This window comes from Sciurus vulgaris, assembly GCF_902686455.1.
Source record: "Sciurus vulgaris genome assembly, chromosome: 14".
NCBI classification, from domain to species: domain Eukaryota; kingdom Metazoa; phylum Chordata; class Mammalia; order Rodentia; family Sciuridae; genus Sciurus; species Sciurus vulgaris.
Window position 1 is genome coordinate 29,952,679 of NC_136475.1, and position 24,092 is coordinate 29,976,770.

At 42.1% G+C, this 24,092-nt stretch overlaps 2 pseudogenes across 2 annotated transcripts in view; both read left to right on the top strand.

The window, feature by feature from the left end:
- The window catches only part of LOC306644438 (uncharacterized protein C2orf78-like), a 96,690-nt pseudogene extending 81,775 nt beyond the window's left edge, over nucleotides 1-14,915 (top strand). Inside the window, exon 4 of the transcript in view lies at nucleotides 14,805-14,915. The product of the transcript in view is annotated as an uncharacterized protein C2orf78-like (transcript). The remainder of the gene's footprint in view (nucleotides 1-14,804) is intronic.
- Nucleotides 14,916-22,008: 7,093 nt separating this feature from the next.
- On the top strand, nucleotides 22,009-23,184 carry LOC306644449 (mitochondrial glutathione transporter SLC25A39-like; annotated as a pseudogene). Its single transcript has one exon. The product of its transcript is annotated as a mitochondrial glutathione transporter SLC25A39-like (transcript).
- Nucleotides 23,185-24,092: the final 908 nt, after the last annotated feature.

The window sequence follows — 24,092 nt, forward strand, 5'->3', positions numbered from 1 at the left end:
CTCCGAGATGCTGGACAATCTGGCCCTGTGGGAGGAGCCCACCGCCAAAGTGCACAGAGCTTCCTGGGGAAGACTCTAGCTGCTCTGCCCTACTCTAATAAGCCACCTGAATCCAGGCCTGCCACCCAGGCAGCGCTTCACCAGGTGGGGGAGACTCACCCCGTGGCTCTGTTTTAGTCCGAGTCTCTCAATGCTTCCCCTTCTTGAATCCTGGGTTCTGGAGTGACTGGAGATGCAGTCACCCTCTAGTCTGCCATCTGGGATCGTCCCGTGGAAAAAGCCTGCGGCTGGGGGGCCAAGGGACACGTCCGCCTGGAGAGGTCTCGGGCTGCCTTGCCCTGGTCCCAGAGGCTGCTTGTGGGCTGGAGGTCACCTCTGGCTTGGGGATTTGTGGCTGGCTCTGTGTAGAGATGCTCTCACTGGGCAGTCTGCTCCAAGAAGCCAGCCTGGAAAGGCACTACTCGCTGGAGCTGGCATACTTTTTTAACATGCTTATGCCACATATCACGTGAGGGACTTCATAGTGTATGAGACCCTTGATGCTCCCCAGGAATGAGCAGTATGAATGAGCAGTCAGACCCCATGTGATGGAGGCAGGTTAAGAGAACAACAAAACTATCTGTGTGCCAATTGATAAAAATGGGTCAATTCATTACTCCTAACCTGTTAACAGGTTCCTTGTGGTGGTCTTCATAATTTGCACAACTTTGAGCATGACTAGGGGCAGAGACTTATTAGGCTCACATTCAACAGCCTTCCATTGCTCACCCAGAAACATGGTTTGATCTTCCCCCTTCATTCTAACTTAATTCCACCACCTTTTTTCCTGGTCCCTTTTTGACTACTTGTTCCTCCTAAAGAATTTTGTTCAATTATTCGGGACTGTCCTCCCATAGGGTGTGGCAAACACAGACCCAGATACAAAATAAACTAAGGACCCTGTGAAAATGGTGCAGGGGAAAGGCAGAGAGTTCTCCTCCCCTTTCGAGGCCAGCTGGTTTTCAGGGAACCTCATTATCTCCATTCACTCCTACCTTTTGGATTGTAAAGGACTTTCCCTAGGACCTAACTACATTCCTTTGAAGTGTAAAACCCTCGCCCAGGCCCCTTGCAAGGCTCCAGGGCCCAAGGGTGGAGATTTATTTACCAAAGGCCTCATGCGAGGAGTCCCCTTACAGCACTCTGCTCTGTAAACATGCTTCTTACTTGAAAACTGTTACACACAATCATGTATCATTTTTCGAAACCTTGTGTACAACTATGTATTGTTTCAGACTAGAAAATTTATGACACTAGATAGCCTAGAAATGTGTGGAAAACTGGTAAGGGGCATTCAGAATCTGGAGTGCTCACCTCCTCTGGGTGCACCAGCGTAATATAAAGTTTGGTGTCTCCCACTCTTCCAGTGCCCTTTGCAACTTCTTACCTAATTCCCACAACACTTTCAACTCCCACTTTACATTTCTCTCAAGAACTCATATTGTTACCACACTGGGCCTCAATCATGGCTTCCATATGTCCCTAACACACAGGATCAAGAGGACAGGCTTATTTTCCTCACTGGCAGAGGCTCACCTGCATGGCAGGAACTTAATAATTCATTCAGCATATACCTATGCTCTTACCATGGACACTGGGATGCGTCACATAAATTGTTACCATGGTCTGAATGTGTTACACTCCATCTTCAAAATCATTCTGTTGTAGGACATCAGGTTATAAATTGGGGTTCTTATGGGAGAACTGATTGACACTGAATCTAAAGCTTTGGGATGGAAATTGTCAAACAGGGATAGTCTAGATTGGTTTTTAGAACTGTTTTACACTCCAACTCCTCTGTGTAAATGTCTGAGGGAGAATTATGACCTCCTACCATGAGAATGGATTTGGGGCCAATTCAGGAAACTTTATTGAAAATAGGTCTGACTGAGGAGTGAAGGGATAATGGGTTACCAAGGCTGCAGCTGTTTACCACTCCCCTGCCATTTTGATGCTGCCATTTTTCTATCCACACCCCACCATTTTACAACCTAGATCATTAGCGTGCAAATGTCCTTGTCAGGCATTGGTCTAATCTCTATTATCTGAGGAACTTCCACTACTTAAGAACAGCTCCCCCGACACTCTCTCTCTGTCTCTGTCTCTGTCTCTCTCAACCTTGGGGGCAGACATTTTGCTCTTTCATTTAAAAAAATCTCTTGTGAGTGCCTATGTCTGGAGTGATTTTTCTGGGTGCCTTCAAGGAGCCTCTTCAGATCTGGAACAGTGATTATCAATATAATAAATGAAAAATATGATCTATCTTAACATTTCCTTTCAGAAGGAATTCTACCTCACAGTGTGTATTACATCCCTCTTTTATGTGGACCCATTCAAATGCCTCACAGAACACATGTTATGTTAAATGTGAGAACTGTATGCTGCAACCTCGTGTCAGGCAAACTATATGGAAGTTCAGGACAAACTGTTAGGATTCTCAAAAGGCCAATAACCACCTTCTTCCTGTAAAATTAGAAGAATTGAAGCCAGAACTCAGGACAGGTGGTTAGTGTAGAAATAGAGAATCAGGTCAAATCAAGGAAATGGAAGCCATGAAAGCCTTCTGCATCTGGAAGTTGGAGACTGCCCCTGGAAGAATGGAATGTCAAAGATCTCGGGAGCCCACTGATTACCAAATTTACCTGCCCTTATGCAGGACTACAGGCAGACAGTTGCTAATTAATGCCACCTGGATCACTTTGGTCCTCCCCCTGCCCATCTGCTTCTCACTATTCACATCTCACCTGCAAAACTGGGCCTAGTTATGCAGGCAGGAAGGAAAGAGATAAGGGGGGATGGAACAGGAGAATAAAACCTATAAAACGGAAGAGATTTGCTCAACCCATGGATTCCTCCTTTGGGTCCCCTTCTTCCACCCAGGAGAAGTCTGTTTTCACTTGTCTTTAACAAAGCTTCTTACTTTCTACTCTACACTTCCCTCTGAGTGTTACGCTGACATTATACTTCAACACCTGACGAAGCAGGACTCATCAACGTAAAAGGCAGTATCAGAACCATGACAGAGACCCCTTCAGTAGCATCATGCAGGAACTACTGTGGCACCTGAAACAATGTGTTAAATGAATTATCTGGTGGCTGGTAGCAGGTACTGCTGCTGTGGCTGCCATCATCACCTCTGCCTCCACTGCAGTGGTGGCATTGCAACAGCAAGTCCAAACTACTCATTACCTTCCGAAAATCCATAAAATTTTTACTGAGATGTGGCAAGCTCAAGTACACATTGACTAGGAAATTTTGAGGGAAATTCAACAACAAAAAGATTCAATTATGTCAGGAGCAACAAAAGAATCTTTGCTTTGAACTCCATGGCCTTGTACTGCCAGACTGCCCTTTTGGGTTTCTCTCAATACAGCAGTGCTGAAAGACAAGTCCACTTGCAGGTGACCACTGTTAATGGGGCAGAGTACATCCCTGGTGTGGAATTTATGAGTCAATAGCTTTGAATTCAGATGCCTGCTGCCCTGGGGTGAAAGAGATACCATGGCAGCTAAATAATCTTGAGGCCTTTTCCACCTGTAAAGCCCTTGCTTTAAAAACATTCTTCATTTCTTTTATATGATTTCTTAATACTACTTTTCAGATTTATATTTCCAGCCTGCACACACCTTCAAGGGCTACTTATTCCCTCCCTGTGCAGGCTCTGACTGAGAAATTACATGCCTAGGAGATCAAGAACAAGATTTACAAGCTGCCCTAGACTTCAGAGTCTCTATGACATTACCATTTTTTTATTACTAGAGTTCCATAAAATGACAGTGAGATTTAATGGCAAAATGTACAAAATCACCCGAAGGGACTTGATCCTTTTTATAATAATTCTTTGGTGTGTTAAAATTATAGTCTCAGGTTCCAGCTATGGCTAATCCAAAAACTCCTACTTTTGATAATGAAGAATCTTGGGGTAGTTTAGCTGAAGGGAATTCTTGCTCTAACCGTTTTAAATACTTTTCTATACTTGTAATCAGGCTACTAGCTATGACTATAATGTTAATTTTGTTCTGCACAGACTGTCAAGCTATGTGGAAATGATTGAACCATCAAGAAAATATGGTTCCTAAGTTAATTGTGCTTCCAATGCTCCAAAGGACCTGAACACATGAGATCATGGAAGTTGCACCCTGAATTGGAATGGGACATGATGACTTTGATTAAGGAGAAGAGGGTCCCCAACTATGTTACCTGCTAAAATTCTTTTCCTAGCACTAGCAAATCAGTTAACCCTCACCTTTCTTATAGTAAACTTTCTTCTCCCTATTGTTAATTTTGTACACAATAATTTCTTAATGAGAGGACCTGCCCAGCACAAGCCACTTGCAGAACACAGTCTGACTCTTTGAAACTATAAAATGGGGATTTTGCCTGAACCCGAAGTCTCTTCCCACATATACCAGTCTTAAGCCGCAACCACAAGAATCCTCATGCCCACTTCTAGAACTCTAAAAGGAGTGGTCCCCCTCCATCACCCCTTCTCATCGGGAAATAGTCAGACCTGATATCATCACCCCAATCCTTTATCCCTTTCAGAGTCTCCACTGAAGGGTATGGAAATGACAACCACCAAAACAGTGGCCTGGGAAAAGGGAGAGAGGAAGAAAAAAACATTGATAACATCAATCCTTTCCCATACATCCTTTCCCAGTGACAAGACAATTTTGGGGAAGGAAGCAAACATCACCCAGTGAGAAGAATCCCTGGAAATGGACAAGCATTGATCACTTCCAGTATATCCTTTCTCAGGTACAGAACACTACACCCTCCTTTCTTGCCCTGTAAAAACACTGCTCAGGAGAAACAAATTTCTACTATTTGCAAACTTTTTCCTGAATGCCCACGTTCTATTGATGTCTTCAATGGCTAAGTCACCTCCCATGTGGTAACCCATATAAACCTAGACCCCTCCTGTAATTGATGGCCATTTTCTAAGCTGAAAGTATGCTCGTTCAATGCCTGACTCCACCACTGCAAAGTCTGCTGAATTCATGAGGTCTGCACAAGTCTCCATCATTTTGTGCTTACAACCTTAACCTGCAGGAGCGATGGGTTCCCTTGATTTCTATGAGAACATAGGGATTGATGTGGCTTATGCATACTTAACATATGCTCTTAATCTCATACTACATTCCAGAAGTAAGCTTTCTGAAGTATGACACTGACCTAAAAAGAAAAAAACCAAAACTTGAAAATTTCAGATCATCCAAACTATGTTATGCTGTCAAACTATCCATAATTTTTTCTCAGGTAAACATTATCCCATACACAACCATCAAAAAAACATGTTTCATAAGAACTAGAAGAGATGGGAAAAATAGACCTATCGAAGCAATATGTATATATGAGCTTTATATATGAGCTATTCATCCTGTATATGAGGTTGTCTTCCTGTGGGCTCTTGACATATTGAATCACATACTATCTACTCGCCGTCTCTAGAGACATCCCCAGATAGATCAATCCAGCCATCCTTAAAAGCTAAATACTGGGCTGGGGTTATAGATCAGTGGTATAGTGCTCGCCTAGCATGGGTGAGGCACTGACATCAATTCTCAGATTCAATATAAATAAAGATTAATAAAGGTCCATTGACAAATAATAAAGTGTTTAAAAAAAGACAAAGCTTACCACCAAGGAAAATCATCGAATGCATACATTTACTCCCCCAATCTGTTCAGGTCTCATACATATATCATTACATCTCAGTCCTGACTTACTTTATCACAGTTACAAGAGAAGTTAGGGAAATGAGCACTCTCTAGGGGATCAAAACAAAAGCAATCTAGATCAAGGTGGTTTGAACACAGACACACGTGTTCCTTGGGTGCACAGTATAACTTATCACAATGCTTTTTCCACAAGCCTTTCTTTAATTTTCTCCAGAAATTCATCAGGTCAAGTTAATGCATGATGATTCAAAATAAACAATCATCAATAGAAAAACGTGCAACATGACTTACAAGGTTGGATTCCTTTAAAATATGACAAAAAATGAGTTGAAAATTCAAAGCCTTTGGGAACCGTTCACAGTATACAAATACACTGAGTGATGGAAATGAGATGTGACGTAAAACAAACTAAGTGAACTATATCGTCACTGAATAGAATTCATGACAGATTCTGGACTTTCTACCTAGCTACATTAAAAATACATATATATTGAGCCAGGCATGGTGCACACACCTGTAATCCCAGCAACTGAAGAGGCTGAGGCAGAAGGACTGCAAGTTCAAGAACAGTCACAACAACTTTGCAGGCCCTAACCAGCATGGTGAGACTCTCTCAAAATAAAACCCACAAATAAAAAAGGGTTCGCAATGCGACTCAGTGGTAAATTATCCCCAGTTGAAGTTCCCAGGAACCCCTCACAAAAAATGGAATTACCTATTTTATTGACACATAATGAGATCATAATGTGTTGCCTTGTTTCTGACAAAAGAAATTGAAAATCCATGTTACCCTCTTGTTTCTTTACACTCACTTTCCCTATATTCTACTAATGTTCTCTTTTAACTATTCTCCTGACCTTCCACCCAAGCATGGCTGACAAAGAATGTGAGAGGCCCAGGATTCTATAGTGGCTGTTTGCAAGGGGGAGCAAGATTCAGTAACTGCCACACTGGATTCACTTACATAAGAAGAGAGAAAGAATCCTCAGTGCCACTCACATATGAAAGAGACCAAAGGCAGGATGTCTATGTGACCCAAGGAGCCATCCAAGGCAAATGATGGTGAAAGAAGTACAACCCAAGTCCAGAATAGGGACATTTTACAGTGAGCCTCTCTCCCACCTCTCCACTGTTTGAGTCAAATGTTCAGAGAGCATTTTTCAAAGAATCAAGTCACAGAAAACAAGACCTGTGCTATTGGCAGTCAAAAGATAGTAATATTCATGAGTATAAGAATGCAAACTCAAGGCTTGTCCATGAAACAATGTCTACAATGAAGAGGGGTGGGAGGAGGAGAGCAGAAGAGAGTTACGAGTCCAACTTGGCCCAGCACACCCCAGCCCAAGGAAAGTAGGATTCAAGAAAACCTAAAGAAAAACTTGCACCTCCTCATTCCCTACAGGGTGCACTCAAGGAATTTCACCCTTCTCTTAGGTTACGAAAACACTCTTTAGGGCTGAGGTTGTAGCTCAGTGGTAGAGTGATCACCTGGCACATATGAGGCACTGGGTTTGATCCTCAGCACCACATAAAAATGAATGAATGAAATAACAGTATTGTATGCACATTCAAAAAGAAAAGAGAGAGAGAATGGTTTAATCCTTTACTTTCATCCTTGGAAGGTGCAATAAGTTCAGATCAACTTCTATTGCTACAGAACAACTAGAATGCTCAAACCAGAAGTCTCTTTCTTCCATGCCCAGGTATATTAACTGTATATGTAATATGTAATTATGTGCACACTATTACCTATGAAAATGTGAAATATATAACATATAAATAATTTTAAATGAACATCAATAAGAAACACTGAGATGAACTCCCTAATATAAACACCTGGAAAGGTGGCCCTATGTTGTCCCTCTGGCAGGATTTCACCTCCCCAGAGCTCGGCCATTTAGATTCAATTATAAGTCCCCTGTCACTTTCTCTACCCAATCAACTCTCTTGTCAGTGTCTTCACCCAATCCCACCTTCTGGTTGGGAATCTGACCTCCCTATTGGCTACTTCATACCTTTTAAATGGCCTTTTTGGTGACATCATTCTCCCACCAAACCTACTGCCACCTGATAGAATCTTAGGGTTTCCATGGAGTTGTAAACAAATTTGGATCATCGCAAGTGACCTGTGACCAGTAACCAGTCATCAGTGACCAGTGGCCAGTGACCAGTGAACTCCATACTGGGAAACATGCATTCTCGAGCTCCAGTCACCCAGACATCCTCTGGGGTGGTCTCCTCATCCTTTGTATCTGCAATTGATGTCACCTCTTCTCTGACAATGTCAGGTAAGGAAAGAAACTTTTTAAAGTTTTTCACTAGAATTTTTGCTGCCTCAATGTACTATAGGAGTCCAATTAGCTTAGAGTAATAGGGAAAAGGATGGAAGAAGAAATCTGGAGACCTAATTTGAGTTTTCACTGACATGTACTAGGTATGGGAGGGATGATCATTTACTCTCTCACAAAATCTGTTTCCTCATCTGAACCAGGAGGATAACACAGTGACTTTACACTGGTCCCTTTCTTTTCTAATATTGAGTCTTAAGGGGCATATTTATAGAGAATGAAATTTGATTTGGGCAGTGCCTTCATTTCAACAGAAAAAATGATAGTCAGATGGAGAAGAAAGCTCACACTGTGTACTGAGAGTATCATCTGGAACAGTTTCCCTTCCCCAATATTTCCACTTCAGTATTTCATATTTAGTGATATTCGAAATGGGACATTCACATATTTTGGAATTTTCTGTTTGAACTATGTGAAAGAGAACTAGGGAGAGGGAAGGGGGAGAACAGGGCTGTAAGGAGGCAGATATTCCAGGGGAAGTAAGTTTGGGACTGTTGAAGCACAGGGCAACAGGAACTTGGTGGGGGAGAAATATCAAAATAAGGGAGAAGAAAATGTGAGAATAAAAGAGATGAAGAGCATGGAGATGTTCTCAGCTAAAAAGTAGTTGGTTTGAATGGAATATACAAAAAAAAAAGTGATTTAAATGGATGCAGAGAACATAGAGTGAAATCTTCCCAGCACTTGGACATTTGAGGGTGATGGAGAGAATGTCTTAATTAACTGACTAGCAAGGAAACTTAGGTAGAATTAGGCTATCACTGGGGAAAGCAGTTTCTCAGAAGAGTCATATTTGGTTCTTTGGAGTTTTTCTATGGCCTCTTTGAACACAGATGACCTAGACAGTTTGAACATGAACATTTTAAAGGTATGTTTTAGAAATGGTTCTTCCTCTAAACATGCTAAATGAAGTGGATAGAGACAGGCCTGGGGAAACAGCAGTTTTCCATGTCCTATTTTACTCTGTTTTTTAAACTACATGAATATTTAAAATATGATGTGCCCTAACCTGCATCAGAAGGACGCATTCCTGTGGTGATAGGTAGATTTCAAGCAGAAGCTGTTTTCCATCTTTACAATAATTTTTTTTCTTCATGAGAATATATACAAATAGTCATTAACATGCTTTAAACCTACGAACCAAAAGAAAGAGCTATGTAAGAATACAATTCAAGTTCCATATCAAATCCCATATTTATCTAAAATAACTTTTGATTTTTCTACATTTCAAAAAATTGTTTTTGAGTGGGGGTATAGCTCAGTGGTAGAGTGAATGCTTAGCATGCGGAAGCCCTGAGTTTGATTTCCTGTTCTAGTAAACATCTGTAGAAATTTGTTTTACTATATGATTATATTCTGGTGGTGATTTTTTTTTTCAGACTTTAGGGACAACATTTTCCTGTTAAAGATAATTATAAACTAGATTGTGATGATAAATACAACTTTAATGATGACTTATAGTATTCTTCTGCTTTTTTTATAACAAATGTTTATCAGAAAATGTTTTATATTAATTGAAATATCTACATAGTAGGATTAATATCTTTCCATGTTGTGGGTAATATTTAGAAGAAGATGAACAACCACAGAGATGAAATTACTTTACATTTCTTGTTTCATTCTCTACTCTGTAGAAAATTTCCTTCCCTCCCTCCCTCCTTCCTTTCTTCTTTCCTAACTTCCTTCCATCCTTCCTTTTTCCTTCCTAGTGCTGGGGACTGAACACAGGGTCTCATACATGCTAGGCAAGCAAGCTATCACAAGCTATATCCCCAGCACATCTTGTTTTCTCTCTGAGACAGGATCTTGCTAAATTGCCCAGACTGACTTTGAATTTCTGGGCTCCAGCAATTCCAATGCCTCAGCATCCAGAGTGTTGGGACCACAGTTCCAACCCACCATGCCTAGACTCACAGTGCTATTTTGCTTCAGTTTGTGCATATGGCGGGGAAGAAGAGGGTTGGTTTAGGATTCATTTGTTTTGCAGTACCAGGGCACATAACCATAGAGCTACATCCTGAACCCTTTTTAAATTTTATGTTGATGATTCTCGCTAAATTGTAAAGGCTGCCATCTAACTTGTGATCATCCTGTCCTTGCCTATTGAGAATCAGAGATTGCAGGTATGTGCCACTATAACTGGATTAAAAACATTTTTCTTGAAATATTTATCTACATACATTGTGACTACCTAAACGTTTACATTTACATCAATTAGTTGCTTATTACACAATTTTTGTTGATATAGTTTCTCTGTCTATAGGTACTGGTTAGAAATTCATTCAAAATCACCTTCAATTTTGCACAGTGTTTTGATTAACAGTATTCACTGAAATAAAGGAGAAACATTCATTTTCATTATATTGTATGTATGATAATGGAACTTCATTGGTTAGTAAATTCACTATGCTTTGATGCTTGCTAAATATCCAAGTTTGCATTAGTATCTAGGTATTCCTTGTAGTTCTCTGCTGTTTTTCACTTTTGCCTTTCTATCTTTCCAAAACTTACTACATCTTAGCCTATATAAATAAATTTAATATGCCAGTTTTTTCATGGATGAATTATGACTGTTTTTCGTATTGTAAATGCCTTACTTCTGTAACCTGAAGCTCAAAAAGTTCAAAAAATTTTTCTAACAAGAAGCATTTCTTGAAAAACTTACTCTCAAGTGGTAATGTTGATGATGGATGAAAATCAGGCTCGAATATCAAAAACAATGGCCCTGTAAATTACCATCTGGATGGTACAAGTGAACTCCAGAAAATGGCATGCAACCTGCACAAACAAAATGAGATGCTGAAGAAAACAGTGGTGATATCATTACTGTTTTCTCTGAATAGAGAGAAACAAAAATGTATTTCTCCTCATTTCTGGTATTTGTCCATAGCACAGAGTCCTGGCAAGGGAGTAAGTTTCCACAACCTGGTGTTGATAATGAACAAGTCAATAATACTTTCCTGACCCTTGGTTTACTCACTGGCAAAATGGTAATGTTAGACATTCTCTAACTTCTAAATGCTTCTGTTGAAAGGCATATTCATGGGCCAAAATTAGTGGAGGCTCAAGGGAAAGCTAGGTCAGGGAGAAGGAAGTGTGTAGGGAACAATGTGTGGTTCAGACCACTGGGGTCTTCGGTACCCAATTGGAGAGAAACAGCAGTTCAACAGCAGAGTACCAAACTGCTCCAATACTTGCATCCATGCTAAATGGTTTGATTTGGGGAATCTCAATATTGATCGGTATTAGAGGCTTCCTGACTGCCACAACAATAAGATAATGCCGTTTCTCAAGATTCTTAAAAATCTGTGAGTCTCATCAACTTTTTCCATCACCCTTTTGCTTCCTACAGAAAATTTCCAGAATTCTTCTATATTTGGAACTACAAATTCTCTGCCTCTCTCTCTTCCTGTGGTGAGCAATGCAGCTTCCCTAACAGGAAGCGCATGTAACTTCTCCAGAGTCTCTGCTTCTGCTGTCAGTTCGGCATGGCTATTGCCTTCAAACTTGGGCACCTCCTTCCAGCCACTCATGGGCAGTGCCTACCTTTATCAACATTCTAGCACAACCATGTTGTCTGGGGTAACTAGCCAGCAGCAGATCCCCATGGCACCTGCCTCCTATCCAAGTATTTTTGAGTGGGATACTATGGGAGGTGCTGAAAAGAAGTCATCTTCATTGGGGGACTATACTCTGACTGTCACTGATCAGGACACAGCAGCTCCTTCCATGTCTATGACAGCCCAATATGATACAACTTCAGATGCCAATGTCAGAGTCCATGAGTATCCATCACTGTTGGCCAGGCTTGTCCAGGTGGCACCATGTCAGATTCCAAATCAGGCACATACCCTGTCACTTCCGTACCAAGCAGAGAGCCAGGTCTTCTACTATGATCAAAACACACTGGGACCTCTGCTCTCTGGAGATCTTGGCCCCTACCTGCAATCCTATGGCTCTGTGTCATACGCAAGAAATAGGGTCGCTGCCCCTCAACCAGAAATGGTGATGGTGCTGAAGGAGGTTCAGTCTACAAATATCCTACCATTAGCCTCTACCCCTGGCACCTACTACTGTGTGTCTACTCAGCCTATTACAGAAACAAACTTTCAAGGTGAGTACAAACAAGAGCATGGGGAAGGAATAAGATCAGAAATCTAAAGGAGAGTCAAATAGGCCGCTGGGAGCTGTGGGTCTACAGATATATAGAATTTAAATCCTGAGACTTTAACCCCTATTCTTATTCAACAGTTTGCATTTTCAGACTCTGCAAGAAGAAGATGCAGGACACTCTAATGTTCATTCACAATGCATTTAAAAGACTTTCATGAGCACAGTGGAGGCGATTGATTTTCAGTGCCTTGTTAGACCAGTCCCCCTACACAAATACATTATGAGTCTATTTCCCGAATTTGGCTGGGATTTCTAAGGAAGATACTTCAAAACTGACCATGGTTTGACAGTTTAATTTTCCTTCCTTAATTTCACGATTTAAACATTCTATTCAGAGACTCCGTGCAAAGCAGGTTTCTCAAAATCTGTCCATTAACAAATATGGTATGAGGAAGAGCTCCACCCTCTCCTAGTATATGGTGTTCAGTGTGCATATATTCTTGGGAGAGTGGAGAGAATTCAGAGGTTGCAACATGAGAATGACAGGTTTCATCAAACACTTTTTGTGGGTATCACACATAGGAGGTAAGTGTGCTACCAATCAGCCATGCTGCCATGATAATGTTGCCAGTGCAAATCTAGGACGTCTACTGATCACGTGTAACTGAGGGGGTCAGCACCCAGCTCCTAACAGAGACCTGTCCATGGTCCTTAGGAAGAGCTACTAGAAATGCCTTCTCCACAGTTGGTAGGTTCCCTGATTATTGTGTTGCTGTGTAGGGGGAGCATCCTACTTACCATCCTCCTTGATTCCTTTGCAGTGATGGAAACTTCCCCAGGGATGGAGGCTGCTGTGGGATTGCAACCTCCAAGTCAAACATTTTGTCTACAACAACCTCCAGAATTCCCCAACTGCTGCAGTTCCAGAAGTATACAAAATCTCCAAATGCTTGAGAGTAACCCACCAACTGAACCTGGGGACATTTCAGTAATAACTCCAGACCAGAGCTCTACTACTTTCGTGGAATTGCCTCCAACTCAATGTCAGAAAGAAACAGACAGTTTGGATGAGGTTAAAGCCATGCTTTCAAACCCTCTGGATGCCTATCTGTTTGCAGTAGAAAACCAGGATCCTCTACTACTCCCTTTAGAAATCTCTGATAGCCATGAGCTCCTAGCCTCCATTGGTCCTCTGGACCAAGAGGAGATGCCTCATTCTGAACATAACAATCTGGGAAAGAGTAGCCTGAGTCTTGAGGACCAAGGCACACTTGAAAATGGGATTGAATGTAGCAGTGATTTTGCAGACCTCACTGCACTGGTGGGGGATATTCACCTTCCCGAAATTTTCAATTTCTTCAAAGACCTTGACCAACCTGGAAGTCCTCAAATCATAAAAGCCAATGATACCAGAGACATCATGGTGAATCAGGAGCAGGTAACCTCAAGTGACATAAAGGACCATGCTGGTCAAGTTAGGAAGAACAAACATAAAGCCTCAGAGCCTCCTGATGGGACTCCTGAGGCCAAAATGCAGCCAAAGGCCCCAGAGTGCACATTAGAGGGAGAAGTTGCTTGCAGGGATGCAGACAGTCACAGGGCTCTTGGGAACAGAGCCAAGCCTTTTAACAGGAACACTCAAAAGGCTGCACCCAGCAGGAACAGCAAAGCCAAGGGTCCTGGGCAGGAAAAGCCCAAAAGGAGCAGAGAAAACAGCTTCAAGAGAGCAGAAGACAGTAAGCAGGCAGGCAACAAGGTCAAGACAGAAGAGAAGCCAATGATTCCTAAGGCAAAGCGCAAGAGAAATCAACCTGAGCTTAGCCAGGAGACCTTTAAAAAGCCTCGAAGTTATCTAGGCATGCACATGCTGGAGTCGGTGCAGGTTTTTCATGCACTGGGGAAGAAGAATGATAAGAATCCTGGGCTCTCTTCCTCCCGGGCCCTGGGAAACTCAAGCAGTAACAAAGATCCCCGTCCGTGCCCAGCTAGGAAACCCTGGCTGCAGGTTAAAGGTCCTGAGAAAACTCAAGTGAGAGCCCAGAAACCTGATATCAGTGCTGCCAAAGAGTGTCCATCTCCATCCCAGCATGAGCTTCCACCTCCTGGGAAGGTTAAATTGGTGCCTTTGCCTTTTCTGTCCTCAGAGAAACCTCAACCTCGACCTGTATATCGCAGGCCACAGTCTCTGGCCTCACGTAGACCCACTGTGGCTTACCCTGCCCAGCCTGCTTCTACCAGCTCAGCTCAACCCAGGGCAGTCAACCAATTTCGACCAGCTCCTGCCAACACATCTTTGATGCATCCTGCCAAGCCAGCTCAGCCAGCTGTATCCCATTCAATCCATTCAGGCTTCACCACATCTACCCAGCCTAGTGTCCCTCAGTCTGCTGCCTCTAGGCCTGCAGCCTACAGAGCATCATCTTGCACTTCTGTCCAGCGGGGCCCTGTTTCCACCCTTGTGAACAAGCTCCAGTCCCAACTGCCCAAGCCTCAACACCGATATCTCCTCCAAGACTTTGCCTTACAACCAATTCCATGGAGGAAACCCAATGTTCCTGAGCCAGTAATGTCAACTCCCATCACGAAAGAGCAGAGGCCAGAGCGGGAAGCCATGAAGAAGAAGGCTCAACAACAGCGTGAGAATGCTGCCAAATATCCTTTGGGGAAAGTGCAGTTTTTCATTGAGAGGGAAAGAGAGATGGAAATTGCTCACTACTATGGCTACACAATATAAGAGATGCTAAGGCTGATGGTGCCACATGGCTGCCAGTTAGTTTCCATATGTATATAGATAGATACATATTTAATTATTTGCGTATGTTTTTAAATATTAATAAAATTAGATGAAGAAATTTAAGAGGCCTTTTGGTACCACTTGGGTACCAGTTAGTGTTCCACATATAATACAGAGATAGATAGATACAAATTCATTCATTCTGATATAGTCTCAAAATACAATAAAATTGAATAAAGCAATGTAGTAGAAATTTTAATAGATAAGTAATGAGACTTTTTGTACTCTTTGAATACCAAATAGTTTTCCACATTTATATATATCTATAGGTACAAATTCATTGGTTGATATATTTTTATATCTTAATAAAATGAAATAAAGAAATGTAATAGAATTTTTTAATAGATAAGCAATAAAGAGGTTCTGGTACCACTGGAGCATCACATACTTTTCCACATAGGGATAGATATATGTAGGTTAGGGTTAGCGTTAGAGTTAGGATTATTCATTCTGATATACTTTTCAAAGTTATTAAAATTGAATAAAGAATTAACAGAAAAATAATAAAGAGAACTTTTGAGTTTTGAATTGCTGTGAACTGTGGTTTTCTTGGAAGAGGTGGGGATTAAAGCCTGCATGAGAAGAAAGGACCTGAACGTGGGACAGGATAACAGGGAAAAAGGATAGGAATTGAGGAAAGAGGAAGGAATATGACCTAGCACTTGGAAAGCAAAAGGATGTACACCAAGATTCAGGAAATGAAGTCACAAAGTTTGAGGTTAGGGTTAAAAGCATAAAATCTGAAACAAGTGAAAAATGACAGAAGATGGGTTCAGGTTGACCAGGAGAAATGCAAAAATCAAAAAACCCTCATGGAGAATGATCCAGGTATTTTGACCTATCAGAAAGGCATTTTTAGTAAATTAGATTCAGGGCACAGGTCTAGCATGTTTGGGTCACCTAAGATCATGACTGGGGTGGTAAGTACAAAACATGGGGTATTTACCAGGGCTGTGGCAAGGGTTCATAGTTATCCTGAGTGCACCTGACAAGGAGGGACCTAGGCAAGTGAAGTGCAGCAGTGTGAGGCCCACCCAGAACACGGCCTGGAATAAATCATCATTTACTCAACACCCTTGCACCAGGGCAGCAGAGATGCACTACTTCAATTATCCTTCAAACACACAAGGCCAGTATCTCTGTGCCACTTTACTAAAGATCTACTGCTGTATGATCACAAATTTTGCACAAAAAGAAGGCGTCAATCTGAGGCCTATGGCCACAAGTCCTCCATGCTCGCAAGTGCCGTCTGGCAGCCGGCCTGGCTTTCGGAGCACAGCATCCAGACATTACCGGTAGCCGAGATCACACTTCAAAACAAGGATAAATAACTAAACTGAGGGACCTGTCAGTCCTCGTTCACTGATTCCTGCACGTGCCGCCATCAGAGACCACTGCCATCAACCGACGCTCACGAGAAACAACAGTTCTCTGGGTCCATCTCCACCCTATGCGAGCAGACAGTGCGCGTGCGCAGGGGATAGCCGGCCAACAGCTGCAGGACCCAGAAGCCCAATGCTGTGCAGGCTCTTCCGGAGGCCAGAGGCCAGAGTCCTCGTGCACAGCTGCCCTGGGAAAGGATGACCGACAGTGGGTGAGAATAGGAAAGGAATGGATCTTAGCGCAGGTAGCAGATTATAACTGTGCAAAGATTATTAATGTACATTTCAGAAATTTTTGCTGTAGATATAAATCACATAACATAGAATTCATTATTGAAAAGTGTGCAATTCAGTGGCATTTAGTAATTTCTCGAGGTCGTGCAACCTTCGCCACCATCTAATTCACAACATTTTCATAATCCCAAAAAGAAACCCTTCTATGTGTGAGAGGTCACTCCCATTCCTTCCTCGACCTGCCCCCAGGCAACCATTAATCTTTGGTTTTGTCTTTTCTGGACATTTCATATGAAAGGAATCATACAATATATGACCTTTTATGGCTTCTGTGAATTAGAAGACTGTTTTCAAGGATTATCCGTGTTGTAAATTGTTGAGTCCTTCATCCCTTTTTCAGATTGCCTATGATTATATTGCACTGATATCCCACATTTTTTATATGAATACATCACCACTTTAACTTCAAACCATGTACAACCACGAGGAAGTGATGTTGTACTCCATGTACATAATATTGCAAAATACATTCTATAATGATGTATAACAAAAAAAACCCACTTATTTATTTTTTAAAATCCGAGAAACAAAAAATTACAGCGTGTGCTTATAAGCTAATTCATAAAATAAATGTGTAAATGAAATACAAAATGATAAAATCCCTCATCTGAAGTGTACCAAATAACCCTAAAATTTCTTACATCATTTAACTGTTTGCAATTCTCAACCTTGAGATTGTAAGTTTTTACCAAAAAAAGTTTTGAATTATTAGAAAATAATTTATATAACTCATAAGTAACTCATTGGAAAGCAAGAAACAAAATTTGACGAAAATTAAACTTATTCCTAGTTTATACAATTAATCATCACTTTTAACAAACCCACATATTAAAGATCTCTCCAAACATGCATAAGAAACTATTTTGCAAACTTATCACTTTTCCTGCTGACAGGAGAGACCAGTCTTTGAAGTAGCTGTAGGTGATGCTCCATCCAAGATTAATCTCAATGTTATTGTTTTTTTCTTTTTTTTTATGGTAATTTTTATTCATTTATTTTTTGAATTTTTAAATATTTTTTATTTTTTTGAAGTATATTTACTCTCTATTGCATTCCTCCATTTGCATTAAATAATATAATATTCATCAATTTCTATACAGTTTTGGGCAGAACACAAAGATATTATCTTTATTGAAAAGAGACATAAGTTAATATAAATTGTGCTGTTTCTCAGGAAGAGGTCACATGGCAAACAGATTGGGGATACAGGACACAAGCCACCAGGGATCACAGAATTTCACAATATAATCCACTGTTGTAAAAGCCACAAAATGAGCCAGTGAGGAAGACCCCAAACACAAGTATCTGGAGAGCAAGATTTGGAGATGATCTGCTTTCCACCATTGGGACAGATGACAGAGCCTCACTCAAGTGCTACTGTAGCAACAGACTGGTCGTGGCCTCTGACCCCCTGTACTGGTGGTTCAAGCAGCAGTGAGAGAAGGGGAGTGCTCAGTATGTCTCATCACCATATGTGATAACCTAATTAAATTCCTTCCACCTCAGTGGTAAGAAAGTCACCTCAGAAGGACTCAAGGTGTTCTCCTTCCCTTTGAAAGTTTTGTAGGGTGAGGGAATGGATTAGTATGGGTGTTCAAGGGCTGAGGGAGAGGGTAAGGACAGGGCTTATTTCTCTGGATAATAGTGTTTATTTGCATGATAGATAGTACAGATAATTTGATATAAAGGAAGGATAAATTCTAAGGAATCAGGCGAAGGAAAAGGGAAAAGTGGTGATACTAATAATTCATTAATATTATCCTAAGGAATGGACCCACATAGAGTTGGACAATAATTAGTGCTGAGAGGTTTGTAAATTTATTTTAATGATTCTTTTCAGAATGTTCAGGGTGTACATTTTTCCATACATATCTTTCATAAGATATTAACAATGCAATGTTATGGTTTTACTGTGGCCTTCTTCTGAAGGGACTTCACCACTTAATTCCAACTACAAGTGAAAAAGAACATCATTTGCATCCAATAATAGTGTACAAGCTTAAAAGACTCCAATGCATTTCAGACATTGGCCTATATTTGAACGTTCATCCCATCTTTTTCTGTCCAAGTACTTACTTTCAAATTCTGTCATTTTAATATTCCCAATAGGTTCACAGCAAACATTTTATCAGTGTGAACAATTTCTCTTTAGTATACATCCCTTTTCTGCTTTCAGAGCACCCCCAATCCTTAGCAATGCTCTAGACAGGCTGTTGTAGCATTGCATTGCAAGCACTGAAAGCCTGCATCTCCCAAGGCAAATGTTTCCAGGCACTAGCTGCAGAGAGGGAAGTGTTTTTATCACTCCTAAAGTAAGAGTCTCTAGGAGGCAATAGTTAATCTCCTTCCAAGTAAATCCTCTCCAGAAGCTGCCCACAGATCCCTCGTCCAAGAAGGTGAAATTCCTGAGTGCCCAAGAAAATTGTTATGCTCACTAGAGCACCCCTCAAAAAGCTTATATAAACCGAATCCCTCTTTGTTCAGTGGTTTATTTTGCACTAGGAAAGTAGGTCCATCACAACTATGACTCCATTCCTGAATAAGGCTTTTGGCTCATTCTTGAAGTGTACACCTGCCATTCTCCTACATGCTGTCTAAAAATGAGGACAGGTAGTCAGAAGCCACCAATAGTCTGTTGCCACAGTGGCACTTGGCTGTGGCTCTCTCATCTGTCCCCACGGTGGAAGGCAGATCTCTCCAAATCTTGCTCTCTGGACACTGTTATTTGGGGTCTTCTTCCATGGCTCATTTTGTGGCTTTTACAACAGTGGATATATTGTGAAATTCTGTGATCCGTGGTGGCTTGTGTCCTGGTTCCCCAATATGTTTGCCACCTGGCCTCTTCCTGAGAAGCAGCAACATTGTATTAACTGAGTCTCTTGCTCAATAATGTCTTTGTGTTCTGCCGAAAACTGTGTAGAAATTGATAAATATTATGTTTAATGTAAATGGAGGAATGCAATAAATAGTACATATACTTGGGAAAAAATCTGGGGAATATCGATGGTATGACCTAAACTTGTATTTTTAAAGTATGACTATTGGCTGTTACGTGGTAAATGGTAGAGAGTTGCTCAGAGAAGCCAGAAAATCAGCTGGAAACTCAGCAACTCAGCAGAAGGCCAGTGGTTTGGAGTAGTGAAACATGGCAGCACGGGGAGAGACAGATGGATTTGCTGAATGGAGGTAGAGTCCAGGGGATTTACATATAGTCTGGAAAAAAAGATGCTATCATGGTTGACCTCAGATTTTTTCCTTTAGTCCATTTCCCCAGTATGTGTCAAAAAGGGGTTGAGGAGCTAAGTCACTTTTAATCCTAGCTACTCAGGATGCTGAAGCAGCAGGATTGTAAGTTCAAAGCCAGTCAGGATAACTTACTGAGACCCGGTGTGTGAAATACATAAATAGTATTTATCAAGAAAATAGAATTTATATAAAATGGAGATGTAATTCAGTGGAAGTGCCCCTCAATTTTTCTTTTGTAACTTTTTGACTTGTTAAACTTGTGATGCATTCGAGATGTTCAAGCAGAAATGTCAATAGGAGGTTGAATGTACCAGTCTGAATGAACTCAGAGGAGAGATCCGGGCTGAAAATATAAATGAGTGACCTTAAAAGTAAAATGGTTCTGAAGCCATGTGAACAGCTGAGACTTTCTAGTGAAGAGATTCATAGCCCAGGGTCCAGGAAACTCTGAGGGATTCATGGACAGAATTCAGGGGGACCATGAAGTTGAATGAGGAAAATGGATCTTATTATTACTATCCACCAACTAACATTTAGCAGTTTTTTCCATGTTGAAAGTAGGCTTAAATACAATCCATGTTCAAACTATTTCTAACTTTGTCGCCAATAGCTATGAAGATATTTTCATGCCATATTAAAATTGTTCTGATATCCCAAAATACCATCTACATTTATCTCTACTTCAGAATCATGGTATAGTATTACTAAACCAATGACTAGATCCTGTAAATGTAATGTGTTAATAAATTCATTCACATTTGGTTATCCATAAAGCTGAAAGTACTGGGACTTTAACTGTGTTTGAAAATAGGTATATGGTGGCTGCGTAGATAGGTGTGGGGACTGTATCTCATCAGTGTATTGGTACCAAGGGAAGCATGGATCATGTGTTGGAAAATCAAACTAGCACACAAGAATGTTTTGAAAATCTCTTTCCCTGGGAAGCCTTTCTTCCAAGGTGTGAAGTGTTGGCCTAAATCTTTCTCTCCCTTTGCAGAAGAAGGAAGTGGAGGGATTTGCTGGGAACATAACTATCCAGCAAGAGCTAGAACAGGAAAGACAGAGGACAGCACATGAAAAGGAGCAATAGCTGGAACAGGAAGAGTTCCATGCCTTTAAGGAAATGATCCAGAACCAGGAACAAGAAAAAGTGTGACTGAAAATTGTACCGGAATTTGGAAAGGTGGACCCTGGCCTAGGAAGCCACTGATGCCTGACTTGGAAAACCACTCCTTTGATGTGTTCCCCACCTCACCTGTGTCATCCACACAGCCTTCAGGCGGTAACACAACAGCAAGGCCAGCTAGGCCAATGGTGGTGGACAGGTCCTTGAAACCTGGAGCACTGAGCAATTCTGAAAGTAGTGAGTCTGTTTGCTGTTATCCTCCCATTTTTGCCTCTACAGTATCATTCTGGTTGATTCAGCCTTGGAGTGCCTGTGATCCCACTTACCAGCCTTTGATAAGAGAACCCCTTGGAAAAAGACTGCCATAATGTGTCCTGTCACACTGGCTACCTTGTTTGAGGTCTTTATTGAAAACACACCATTTACCTGAAGCCAGGTCAGTTTCCTGAAAAGCTGGTAGTATCCCTGAAGGTCAAACCCTCAGCTTTTAAGGTCATCCAGAGATTGAAAATGTTCAGTGAATAAGAGACCACCATTGACTTTTTATAAAAATAATCCTAAAATGTACAGAATCAATGGTGCAATTCAATGACTGAATGTTAAAACAGAAAAAGAAAACACAAGGTACTGCTTGCCCTGAAAGCATTTCTGATTCTTAAGGCACTTGGTCAAGGTAAACCTCATGTGATAACTCAGTTGAACCATAAAAACTACCGGCAGTCTTACCTCCTGTCACCAATGATGGCAGTCAAAAAAATAGGAATGGGGTTAAAGGATGAGCATATCTTGATCATTAGAGGAATTTGTGGAAGGCAGGAATTGACTTTCAAGTAGTCACTTAAGTCGGCTTTGGATTTTCCCAGCCCTCCTTGTGTGAAGCGGGTGAGTGCGCAGGCACCGTGCATTGGCTGCAGAGCTACTATGGTCCCGCTGGGACCCTGGCCACTACGTAGGAGCACCGGCTTAGAGCCAGGATTGAAACAAGATGGCTGACCAGGACTTGGGGGCACTAGCCCTCTCCAACAAATGATGGCCTCGGGGACTGTGGCTTTGGTCACCTCCCTCTTCACGACACCCTGGATGTGGTGAAGATCCGCTTTCAGTCTCAGTGCCCCTCAGTAGCCAGTGAGCTGATGCCTCCCTCCAGACTCTGGAGCCTCTCCTACAGCAGATCGCCCTCATCTCTCCAAACACAGGGAAGTGCCTCCCATACTACAATGGTGTCCGGGAGCTCCTGTACCTATGTTCAAATGGTACTCACTGTATCACATGGTTTCATGATCCTACCCACTTCACTGGCACTCTGAATACTTTTGTGAAGATTGTGAGGCATGAGGGCACCAGCACCCTGTGGAGTGGCCTCCCAGCCACCCTGGTGATGACTGTGCCAGCTACCGTCATCTACTTCACTGCCTATGACCACCTCAAGGCCTTCCTCTGTGGTCAAGCCCTGACTTATAACCTCTATGCACCCATGGTTGCTGTGCACTGGCTCACTTGGGCACTGTACAGTGATCGGTCCCCTGGCACTTGTGTGGACAAAGCTGCAGGCTCAGCATGTATCATACCGTGAGGTAGGAACCTGTGTCCGGGCTGCAGTGGCTCAGGTGGCTGCCGCTCACTGTGGCCGGGCTGGGACCCCACAGCTCTTCGAGATGTAAACTTCTCAGCTCTGTACTGGTTCAACTATGAGCTGGTGGAGATGACTGAATAAGCCCAGACGAAAGGACCAGATGTCTGTGGGCATTAGCTTCCCAGCTGGCAGCATCTCAGGGATGGTGGCTGCCATCTTGACTCTACCCTTTGATATGGTGAAGATGCAGCGCCAGGTTGCAAGGCGGGTTGTAGAGGCTGTGGGAGTGAAGCCCCCACCAGTTCACTCCGCCTGGCTGGTGCTTCTGAGAATACGGGTTGAATCAGGTACCAAGGGACTCTTGGCAGGTTTTCTCCAGAGGATCATCCAGGCTGCCCCTTCCTGTGCTATCATGATCAGCACCTTCAGAGTCTGGCAAAAGCTTCTTCCAGAGGCTCAACCAGGAAAAGCCTCTGGGCCACTAAATGGGGCCAGGAAATGGACTCTTAGCTGTTCTGTGGATGGGGGGCAGGAGGAGACGGAATCAGGTGCCTTTTCCTCAACATTCAGGGAAGGGGCCTCCTTTGCCTCTTCTCCAACCAAGAGCCCCAGGTAGGGCTGTCCCCCAACCCTGGGTCATCCAGGCCTTCCTTAGACCCAGCTTGCTTCCTGTTGCTCCCCCTTTCTAAGATCATCCCTTTCCCACCCCAAGTTCAAGACCAAATCTGATAATTGCCTGCCTCTTGTGTTCCCTTTGTGTTGGTCTGTAGCCGGGCCCCCAGGAGCCAAGAACCCCTGGGCTCAGCTTAGTTTCCCTGCCCTGTGCATGCTCTAAAAATTAAAAAAAAATAAGTCAGCTTTGATGGAAATCCATTCACAAGTAAGAAGGGAAGGCGGGCTGGGCTGTGAGGTCTGAGATTTTGACACCCATCCCCATTTACCAGGCAGCCTTATCTCCCACTACGGTTCCTTCCTACATATTCTTAGTTCAGGGTAATTGAACTGTCATGTTCCCAGGACATTCCCTCCACTGCCTTATCCAATGAGGTTTGTTAACATTGCCTTCTACATAGATTCTGTTTCTGCCTTCCCTGCTTTTCTGGAATCTTTCCACTTCCTCTCCTTTCAATCAGATTGATTCGGTTCTCTGTAAAACTCGCAGAGCTCTTTTGATCTGCAATACAAGTTAGATCATTTATCAGATTGTGTAGTTAATTGTCAATAACTTTATTTTCACTTCCTGCAAGTGAGGACCTGAGTCTTGTTCAAGTCTGATTCACATTTGTGTTTTCTGTAGGCTGAGCACAGTGTCTACTTGGTATACATTTAGTAGGCAAATGTATTGAATTAAAAGGAAAGGACTGTGCCAAACATTAATTCCTCATCTGTAGATGTCATCATCAGACTGCTGATTCACAGTGCATCTCATGGTCTGACTTTGTCACCTCTCTGGCAGTTCAGACCTTGCTGTAGAACGTCCAGAAAAATAATGTACT